Below are 10346 nucleotides of genomic sequence, written 5' to 3' on the forward strand. Positions count from 1 at the left end.
AGGTATCTCTCTCCAGGTATCTCTACAGGTACCTCTATGTACCTCTCTACAGGTACCTCTCTACAGGTATCTCTACAGGTACCTCTCTACAGGTACCTCTCTACAGGTACCTCTCTCCAGGTATCTCTACAGGTACCTCTCTCCAGGTATATCTCTACAGGTACCTCTGTGTATCTCCAGGTACCTCTCTCCAGGTGTTTCTCTCTCTCGGTGTCTCCGGCTACCTCCGGGTACCTCTCCGAGACGAGGTGAGGAGAGAAACGAGGAGTGGAGTGGAGAGAGACGAGGAGTGGAGTGGAGACGAGGAGTGGAGTGGAGAGAAACGAGGAGTGGAGTGGAGAGAAACGAGGAGTGGAGTGGAGAAAGGCGAGGAGTGGAGTGGAGAGAGACGAGGAGTGGAGTGGAGAGAAACGAGGAGTGGAGTGGAGAGAGACGAGGAGTGGAGTGGAGAGAAACGAGGAGTGGAGTGGAGAGAAACGAGGAGTGGAGTGGAGAGAGACGAGGTGAGGAGAGAAACGTGGAGTGGAGTGAAGGAGAGAAACGAGGAGTGGAGTGGAGAGAGACGAGGTGAGGAGAAAGACGAGGAGTGGAGTGGAGAGAAACGAGGAGTGGAGCGGAGAGAAACGAGGAGTGGAGTGGAGAGAAACGTGGAGTGGAGTGGAGTAGAGAGAAACGAGGAGTGGAGCGGAGAGAAACGTGGAGTGGAGCGGAGAGAAACGAGGAGTGGAGCGGAGAGAAACGAGGAGTGGAGCGGAGAGAGACGAGGAGTGGAGCGGAGAGAGACGAGGAGTGGAGAGAGACGAGGTGAGGAGAGAAACGAGGAGTGGAGTGGAGAGAAACGAGGAGTGGAGTGGAGAGAGACGAGGTGAGGAGAGAAACGAGGAGTGGAGTGGAGAGAAACGAGGAGTGGAGTGGAGAGATACGAGGTGAGGAGAGAAACGAGGAGTGTTGAGAGAAACGTGGAGTGGAGTGGAGAGAGACGAGGTGAGGAGAGACGAGGTGAGGAGAGAAACGAGGAGTGGAGTGGAGAGAAACGTGGAGTGGAGTGGAGAGAGACGAGGTGAGGAGAGACGAGGTGAGGAGAGAAACGAGGAGTGGAGTGGAGAGAAACGAGGAGTGGAGTGGAGAGAAACGTGGAGTGGAGTGGAGAGAGACGAGGTGAGGAGAGACGAGGTGAGGAGAGAAACGAGGAGTGGAGTGGAGAGAAACGAGGAGTGGAGTGGAGAGAAACGAGGAGTGGAGTGGAGAGAGACGTGGAGGGGAGTGGAGAGAAACGTGGAGTGGAGTGGAGAGAAACGTGGAGTGGAGTGGAGAGAGACGAGGAGTGGAGTGGAGAGAAACGAGGAGTGGAGTGGAGAGAGACGAGGTGAGGAGAGAAACGTGGAGTGGAGTGGAGAGAAACGTGGAGTGGAGTGGAGAGAAACGTGGAGTGGAGTGGAGAGAAACGAGGAGTGGAGTGGAGAGAGACGAGGAGTGGAGTGGAGAGAGACGAGGAGTGGAGTGGAGAGAGACGAGGAGTGGAGTGGAGAGAAACGTGGAGTGGAGTGGAGAGAAACGTGGAGTGGAGCGGAGAGAAACGAGGAGTGGAGCGGAGAGAAACGAGGAGTGGAGCGGAGAGAAACGAGGAGTGGAGCGGAGAGAAACGAGGAGTGGAGCGGAGAGAAACGAGGAGTGGAGCGGAGAGAGACGAGGAGTGGAGCGGAGAGAAACGAGGAGTGGAGTGGAGAGAGACGAGGTGAGGAGAGAAACGAGGAGTGGAGTGGAGAGAAACGAGGAGTGGAGTGGAGAGAGACGAGGTGAGGAGAGAAACGAGGAGTGGAGTGGAGAGAGACGAGGTGAGGAGAGAAACGAGGAGTGTTGAGAGAAACGTGGAGTGGAGTGGAGAGAGACGAGGTGAGGAGAGACGAGGTGAGGAGAGAAACGAGGAGTGGAGTGGAGAGAAACGTGGAGTGGAGTGGAGAGAGACGAGGTGAGGAGAGACGAGGTGAGGAGAGAAACGAGGAGTGGAGTGGAGAGAAACGAGGAGTGGAGTGGAGAGAAACGTGGAGTGGAGTGGAGAGAGACGAGGTGAGGAGAGACGAGGTGAGGAGAGAAACGAGGAGTGGAGTGGAGAGAAACGAGGAGTGGAGTGGAGAGAGACGAGGTGAGGAGAGAAACGAGGAGTGGAGTGGAGAGAAACGAGGAGTGGAGTGGAGAGAAACGAGGAGTGGAGTGGAGAGAGACGAGGTGAGGAGAGAAACGAGGAGTGTTGAGAGAAACGTGGAGTGGAGTGGAGAGAGACGAGGTGAGGAGAGACGAGGTGAGGAGAGAAACGAGGAGTGGAGTGGAGAGAAACGTGGAGTGGAGTGGAGAGAGACGAGGTGAGGAGAGACGAGGTGAGGAGAGAAACGAGGAGTGGAGTGGAGAGAAACGAGGAGTGGAGTGGAGAGAAACGAGGAGTGGAGTGGAGAGAAACGAGGAGTGGAGTGGAGAGAGACGTGGAGGGGAGTGGAGAGAAACGTGGAGTGGAGTGGAGAGAAACGTGGAGTGGAGTGGAGAGAGACGAGGAGTGGAGTGGAGAGAAACGAGGAGTGGAGTGGAGAGAGACGAGGTGAGGAGAGAAACGTGGAGTGGAGTGGAGAGAAACGTGGAGTGGAGTGGAGAGAAACGTGGAGTGGAGTGGAGAGAAACGAGGAGTGGAGTGGAGAGAGACGAGGAGTGGAGTGGAGAGAGACGAGGAGTGGAGTCGAGAGAAACGTGGAGTGGAGTGGAGAGAAACGTGGAGTGGAGCGGAGAGAAACGAGGAGTGGAGCGGAGAGAAACGAGGAGTGGAGTGGAGAGAAACGAGGAGTGGAGTGGAGAGAAACGAGGAGTGGAGTGGAGAGAAACGAGGAGTGGAGTGGAGAGAGACGAGGAGTGGAGCGGAGAGAAACGAGGAGTGGAGTGGAGAGAGACGAGGTGAGGAGAGAAACGAGGAGTGGAGTGGAGAGAAACGAGGAGTGGAGTGGAGAGAGACGAGGTGAGGAGAGAAACGAGGAGTGGAGTGGAGAGAAACGAGGAGTGGAGTGGAGAGAGACGAGGTGAGGAGAGAAACGAGGAGTGTTGAGAGAAACGTGGAGTGGAGTGGAGAGAGACGAGGTGAGGAGAGACGAGGTGAGGAGAGAAACGAGGAGTGGAGTGGAGAGAAACGTGGAGTGGAGTGGAGAGAGACGAGGTGAGGAGAGACGAGGTGAGAGAAACGAGGAGTGGAGTGGAGAGAAACGAGGAGTGGAGTGGAGAGAAACGTGGAGTGGAGTGGAGAGAGACGAGGTGAGGAGAGACGAGGTGAGGAGAGAAACGAGGAGTGGAGTGGAGAGAAACGAGGAGTGGAGTGGAGAGAGACGAGGTGAGGAGAGAAACGAGGAGTGGAGTGGAGAGAAACGAGGAGTGGAGTGGAGAGAGACGAGGTGAGGAGAGAAACGAGGAGTGTTGAGAGAAACGTGGAGTGGAGTGGAGAGAGACGAGGTGAAGAGAGACGAGGTGAGGAGAGAAACGAGGAGTGGAGTGGAGAGAAACGTGGAGTGGAGTGGAGAGAGACGAGGTGAGGAGAGACGAGGTGAGGAGAGAAACGAGGAGTGGAGTGGAGAGAAACGAGGAGTGGAGTGGAGAGAAACGTGGAGTGGAGTGGAGAGAGACGAGGTGAGGAGAGACGAGGTGAGGAGAGAAACGAGGAGTGGAGTGGAGAGAAACGAGGAGTGGAGTGGAGAGAAACGAGGAGTGGAGTGGAGAGAGACGTGGAGGGGAGTGGAGAGAAACGTGGAGTGGAGTGGAGAGAAACGTGGAGTGGAGTGGAGAGAGACGAGGAGTGGAGTGGAGAGAAAAACGAGGAGTGGAGTGGAGAGAGACGAGGTGAGGAGAGAAACGTGGAGTGGAGTGTTAGAGAAACGTGGAGTGGAGTGGAGAGAAACGTGGAGTGGAGTGGAGAGAAACGAGGAGTGGAGTGGAGAGAGACGAGGAGTGGAGTGGAGAGAGACGAGGAGTGGAGTGGAGAGAAACGTGGAGTGGAGTGGAGAGAAACGTGGAGTGGAGTGGAGAGAAACGAGGAGTGGAGTGGAGAGAGACGAGGAGTGGAGTGGAGAGAGACGAGGAGTGGAGTGGAGAGAAACGTGGAGTGGAGTGGAGAGAAACGTGGAGTGGAGCGGAGAGAAACGAGGAGTGGAGCGGAGAGAAACGAGGAGTGGAGCGGAGAGAAACGAGGAGTGGAGCGGAGAGAAACGAGGAGTGGAGCGGAGAGAAACGAGGAGTGGAGCGGAGAGAAACGAGGAGTGGAGCGGAGAGAGACGAGGAGTGGAGCGGAGAGAGACGAGGAGTGGAGCGGAGAGAAACGTGGAGTGGAGTGGAGAGAAACGTGGAGTGGAGCGGAGAGAAACGAGGAGTGGAGCGGAGAGAAACGAGGAGTGGAGCGGAGAGAAACGAGGAGTGGAGCGGAGAGAAACGAGGAGTGGAGCGGAGAGAAACGAGTAGTGGAGCGGAGAGAAACGAGGAGTGGAGCGGAGAGAGACGAGGAGTGGAGCGGAGAGAGACGAGGAGTGGAGCGGAGAGAAACGAGGAGTGGAGCGGAGAGAGACGAGGAGTGGAGCGGAGAGAGACGAGGAGTGGAGTGGAGAGAGACGTGGAGTGGAGTGGAGAGAAACGAGGAGTGGAGTGGAGAGAAACGAGGAGTGGAGTGGAGAGAGACGTGGAGTGGAGTGGAGAGAAACGAGGAGTGGAGTGGAGAGAAACGAGGAGTGGAGTGGAGAGAGACGAGGTGAGGAGAGAAACGTGGAGTGGAGTGGAGGAGAGAAACGAGGAGTGGAGTGGAGAGAAACGTGGAGTGGAGCGGAGAGAAACGAGGAGTGGAGCGGAGAGAAACGAGGAGTGGAGTGGAGAGAGACGAGGTGAAGAGAAAGACGAGGAGTGGAGAGAAACGAGGAGTGGAGTGGAGAGAGACGAGGTGAGGAGAGAAACGAGGAGTGGAGTGGAGAGAAACGTGGAGTGGAGAGAAACGAGGAGTGGAGTGGAGAGAAACGTGGAGTGGAGTGAAGAGAGACGTGGAGTGGAGTGGAGAGAGACGAGGTGAGGAGAGAAACGTGGAGTGGAGTGGAGGAGAGAAACGAGGAGTGGAGTGGAGAGAAACGTGGAGTGGAGCGGAGAGAAACGAGGAGTGGAGTGGAGAGAAACGAGGAGTGGAGTGGAGAGAGACGAGGTGAGGAGAGAAACGTGGAGTGGAGTTGAGAGAGACGTGGAGTGGAGTGGAGTGGAGAGAGACGAGGAGTGGAGTGGAGAGAGACGTGGAGTGGAGTGGAGAGAAACGAGGAGTGGAGTGGAGAGAAACGAGGAGTGGAGTGGAGAGAGACGAGGAGTGGAGTGGAGAGAGACGTGGAGTGGAGTGGAGAGAGACGAGGTGAGGAGAGAGACGAGGAGTGGAGTGGAGAGAAACGAGGAGTGGAGTGGAGAGAGACGTGGAGTGGAGTGGAGAGAAACGAGGAGTGGAGTGGAGAGAGACGAGGAGTGGAGTGGAGAGAAACGAGGAGTGGAGTGGAGAGAAACGAGGAGTGGAGTGGAGAGAAACGAGGAGTGGAGTGGAGAGAGACGTGGAGTGGAGTGGAGAGAGACGTGGAGTGGAGTGGAGAGAGACGTGGAGTGGAGTGGAGAGAGACGTGGAGTGGAGTGGAGAGAGACGTGGAGTGGAGTGGAGAGAGACGAGGTCAGGAGAAAGACGAGGAGTGGAGTGGAGAGAAACGAGGAGTGGAGAGAAACGTGGAGTGGAGTGGAGGAGAGAGACGAGGTGAGGAGAGAGACGAGGTGACGAGAGAGACGAGGTGGTGACGAGAGAGACGACGAGGTGAGGTGAGAGACGAGGTGGTGACGACAGAGACGAGGTGGTGACGACAGAGACGAGGTGGTGACGACAGAGACGAGGTGGTGACGAGAGAGACGACGAGGTGACGAGAGAGACGAGCTTCTACACTTCCCTTTCCACCGGAGTGGTGTTGGGGAAAATAATTAAAATAATCGACGCAGTTAATAAAAAAATAATTTATTTAACTCGCTCGATTCCCACCTTTACATCACCATCATCATCACCATCATCACCACCACCATCATCATCACCATCATCACCACCACCATCATCATTACCATCATCACCATCACCACCATCATCATCATCACCACCATCATCACCACTATCACCACCACCATCATCACCACCACCACCACCATAATCACCATCATCAACACCATCATCACCATCACCACCACCATAATCACCATCACCATCATCACCACCACCATCACCACCACCATCACCATCATCACCACCATCACCATCATCACCACCATAATCACCATCACCACCATCATCACCACCACCATCATCACGACCACCATAATCACCATAATCACCATCATCACCACCATCACCACCATAATCACCATCACCATCATCAACACCATCATCACCATCATCATCACCACCACCACCATCATCACCACCATAATCACCATCACCACCACCATCACCACCATAATCACCATCACCACCATCACCACCACCATCACCACCATAATCACCATCATCAACACCATCATCACCATCATCACCATCACCACCACCATAATCACCATCACTATCACTATCATCACCATCACCACCATCACCACCATAATCACCATCATCACCATCATCACCATCACCATCATCACCATCATCATCACCATCACCACCATCACCACCATAATCACCATCACCACCATCACCACCACCATCACCACCATCATCACCACCACCATCATCACCACCACCACTATCACCACCACCATCATCACCACCACCATCATCACCACCACCATCATTAACACCAAAACAAAGATCCCCCGTGTAGCCTTAACAGTCTGTAGGGGCAAGTGCTGTTAGTGGCAAGTAGCACCACCTAGCAGCACTTGCCCCTACAGCCCTGCTAGAGGCTACCTGGGGGAGCTTTGTCTGTGTGTGTCTAACACAGCACTTGGCCCTACAGCCCTGCTAGAGGCTACCTGGGGGAGCTTTGTCTGTGTGTGTCTAACACAGCACTTGCCCCTACAGCCCTGATAAAGGCTACCTGGGGGAGCTTTGTCTGTGTGTGTCTAACACTGCACTTGCCCCTACAGCCCTGATAGAGGCTACCTGGGGGAGCTTTGTCTGTGTGTGTCTAACACTGCACTTGCCCCTACAGCCCTGATAGAGGCTACCTGGGGGAGCTTTGTCTTTGCCTTTTCCCTCTACCGCTGAGCCAGCGAGGATTCTGACCGCACCCCCCACTAGCCCCGCCCCCTCCCCCACGCGAGTTTCCAGGAAGGAAAAACCCCCCCTAGCCCCTCCCCCCTCCTCGCCACACTCCCCACCTGAGGTAACCCCTCCACTTAGCCCCTCCCATAGCACATCCCTTAGCCCCTCCCCCTCCTTTAGCCCCTCCCCCTCATGTAGCCCCTCCCCATAGCCCCTCCCCCTACCTTAACTCCTCCACTAAGCCCCTCCCCCTCGCTAAGCTCTTCCACTTAGCCCGTCCCATTGTCCCATCCCTCCCTTAGCCCCTCCACTGGCCCCTCCCCCTAACTTAGCCCCTCCCCCTCATTGAACCCATCCTCCTTAGCCCCTCCTCCCCTTAGCCCCTCCTTTATTCCCTCCCCTTTCCTTAGCCCCTCCCTCACTTAGCCATCCCACTCCCTTAGCCCCTCCCTTGGCCACTCCCCCTCCCTTAACCCTCCCTTGGCCCCTCCTCCCTTGACCCCATCTCTCACTTAGCCCCTCCCCTTAACACTTCCCCCTCCACTTAGCCCCTCCCCTCCCTTATCCCCTTTCACACCATTAGCCCCTCCTCCTATTAGCCCCTCCCCGTAGCCCCTCACCTTAGCTCCTCCCCTCACCTTAGCACTTGCCCTCTTTTAGCCCCTCCCCTCTATTAGCCCCTCTCCCCTCCCTTAGCCCCTCCCCTAGTCCCCTCCCTCACTTAGCCCCTCCCTCACTTAGCCCCTCCCCTCCCATGACCCCTCTCCCTCGATTAGCCCCTCCTCCTCTTAACCCCTCCCTTAGCACCTCCCCTAGTCCCCTCCCTCACTTAGCCCCTCCCACACTTAGCCCCTCCCCTCCCATGACCCCTCTCTCTCGATTAGCCCCTCCTCCTCTTAACCCCTCCCTTAGCCCCTCCCTTAGTCCCTCTCTTAGCCCCGCCCCCTCCATTACCCCCTCACTTCTAGCTCCTCCCTCCCTTAGCCTAGGAGATGTTGACTACCTCGCCTGGTATACAGGAGGTCGTGGGTCCTGACGAGAGATGTTGACTACCTCGCCTGGTATACAGGAGGTCGTGGGTCCCTGACTAGAGATGTTGACTACCTCGCCTGATCTACAGGAGGTCGTGGGTCCCTGACGAGAGATGTTGACTACCTCGCCTGGTCTACAGGAGGTCGTGGGTCCTGACGAGAGATGTTGACTACCTCGCCTGGTCTACAGGAGGTCGTGGGTCCCTGACTAGAGATGTTGACTACCTCGCCAGGTCTACAGGAGGTCGTGGGTCCCTGACTAGAGATGTTGACTACCTCGCCTGGTCTACAGGAGGTCGTGGGTCCCTGACGAGAGATGTTGACTACCTCGCCCGGTCTACAGGAGGTCGTGAGTTCTGACGAGAGATGTTGACTACCTCGCCGGGTCTACAGGAGGTCGTGGGTCCCTGACTAGAGATGTTTACTACCTCGCCTGGTCTACAGGAGGTCGTGGGTCCCTGATGAGAGATGTTGACTACCTCGCCTGGTCTACAGGAGGTCGTGGGTCCTGACGAGAGATGTTGACTACCTCGCCTGGTCTACAGGAGGTCGTGGGTCCCTGACTAGAGATGTTGACTACCTCGCCTGGTCTACAGGAGGTCGTGGGTCCCTAACTAGAGATGTTGACTACCTCGCCTGGTCTACAGGAGGTCGTGAGTTCTGACGAGAGATGTTGACTACCTCGCCGGGTCTACAGGAGGTCGTGGGTCCCTGACTAGAGATGTTGACTACCTCGCCTGGTCTACAGGAGGTCGTGGGTCCTGACGAGAGATGTTGACTACCTCGCCTGGTCTACAGGAGGTCGTGGGTCCTGACGAGAGATGTTGACTACCTCGCCTGGTCTACAGGAGGTCGTGAGTCCTGACGAGAGATGTTGACTACCTCGCCTGGTCTACAGGAGGTCGTGGGTCCCTGACTAGAGATGTTGACTACCTTGCCTGGTCTACAGGAGGTCGTGGGTCCTGACGAGAGATGTTGACTACCTCGCCTGGTCTACAGGAGGTCGTGGGTCCTGACGAGAGATGTTGACTACCTCGCCTGGTCTACAGGAGGTCGTGGGTCCTGACGAGAGATGTTGACTACCTCGCCTGGTCTACAGGAGGTCGTGGGTCCTGACGAGAGATGTTGACTACCTCGCCTGGTCTACAGGAGGTCGTGGGTCCCTGACTAGAGATGTTGACTACCTCGCCTGGTCTACAGGAGGTCGTGGGTCCCTGACGAGAGATGTTGACTACCTCGCCTGGTCTACAGGAGGTCGTGGGTCCCTGACGAGAGATGTTGACTACCTCGCCTGGTCTACAGGAGGTCGTGGGTCCCTGACTAGAGATGTTGACTACCTCGCCTGGTCTACAGGAGGTCGTGGGTCCCTGACTAGAGATGTTGACTACCTCGCCTGGTGTACAGGAGGTCGTGTCTTCTATCCCAGACTCTTACGATGCCTGCCGCTGCTGCTGCTGCTGTGGATTTGGAGTCTGCGTCTCTCTCCCCGTGGTGGTGACTCTGTCTCAGAACACGTTCTCCCGCGGAGCGAGGGAGCTGGTAGCCACGTTGGGTTGCTCGGTCAATGGCCAGGGTCAACAACAACAACAACGGCACCACCACCACGTGGTGGTGTGTTCAGCAACAATATTCCCGACTGTGAGGGCCTGGCACAAGCCGGAGTGAGTTGGTGAAACGTTGAGTTTTATAAGGGCACCACGGGGTGACAAGCCCCTCCCCCCCCACCCCCCACTCAGCCCCTCCCCTCCCACCCCCCACCCAGCCCCTCCCCTCCCATCTTTGGATGCACGACGGACGTACGGACACAACAATAATCCCCTGTTGGCTGCTGGTGGTGTAGTCACCAGGAGGTTCCCTAGCAGTATCAGTTTAGATTGTCCCAGAGGATGTGTCTGCTGCTGTCACTGTCCACGTGACGATGGTGGGGATGATGATGATGGTGGTGGTGGTGGTGATGGTGGTGATGGTGGTGGTGGTGATGGTGGTGGTGATGGTGGTGGTGATGATTGTGGTGATGGTGGTGGTGATGGTGGTGATGATGGTGGTGA

At 56.3% G+C, this 10346-nt stretch overlaps 1 long non-coding RNA gene across 1 annotated transcript; it reads right to left on the bottom strand.

Annotated features, from left to right (window-relative positions):
* Nucleotides 1-8943: 8943 nt before the first annotated feature.
* On the bottom strand, nucleotides 8944-9988 carry LOC142923947 (uncharacterized). Its single transcript, XR_012941024.1, has 3 exons — nucleotides 9432-9988; nucleotides 9181-9231; nucleotides 8944-9030 (listed from the first exon to the last, which is right to left on the bottom strand). It is a non-coding gene; the product is annotated as an uncharacterized LOC142923947 (long non-coding RNA).
* Nucleotides 9989-10346: the final 358 nt, after the last annotated feature.

This window comes from Petromyzon marinus, unplaced genomic scaffold, assembly GCF_048934315.1.
Source record: "Petromyzon marinus isolate PM22_M1 ecotype Great Lakes invasive population unplaced genomic scaffold, UKy_Petmar_22M1.pri1.0 PM_Scaffold_94, whole genome shotgun sequence".
Classification (NCBI taxonomy): Eukaryota; Metazoa; Chordata; class Hyperoartia; order Petromyzontiformes; family Petromyzontidae; genus Petromyzon; species Petromyzon marinus.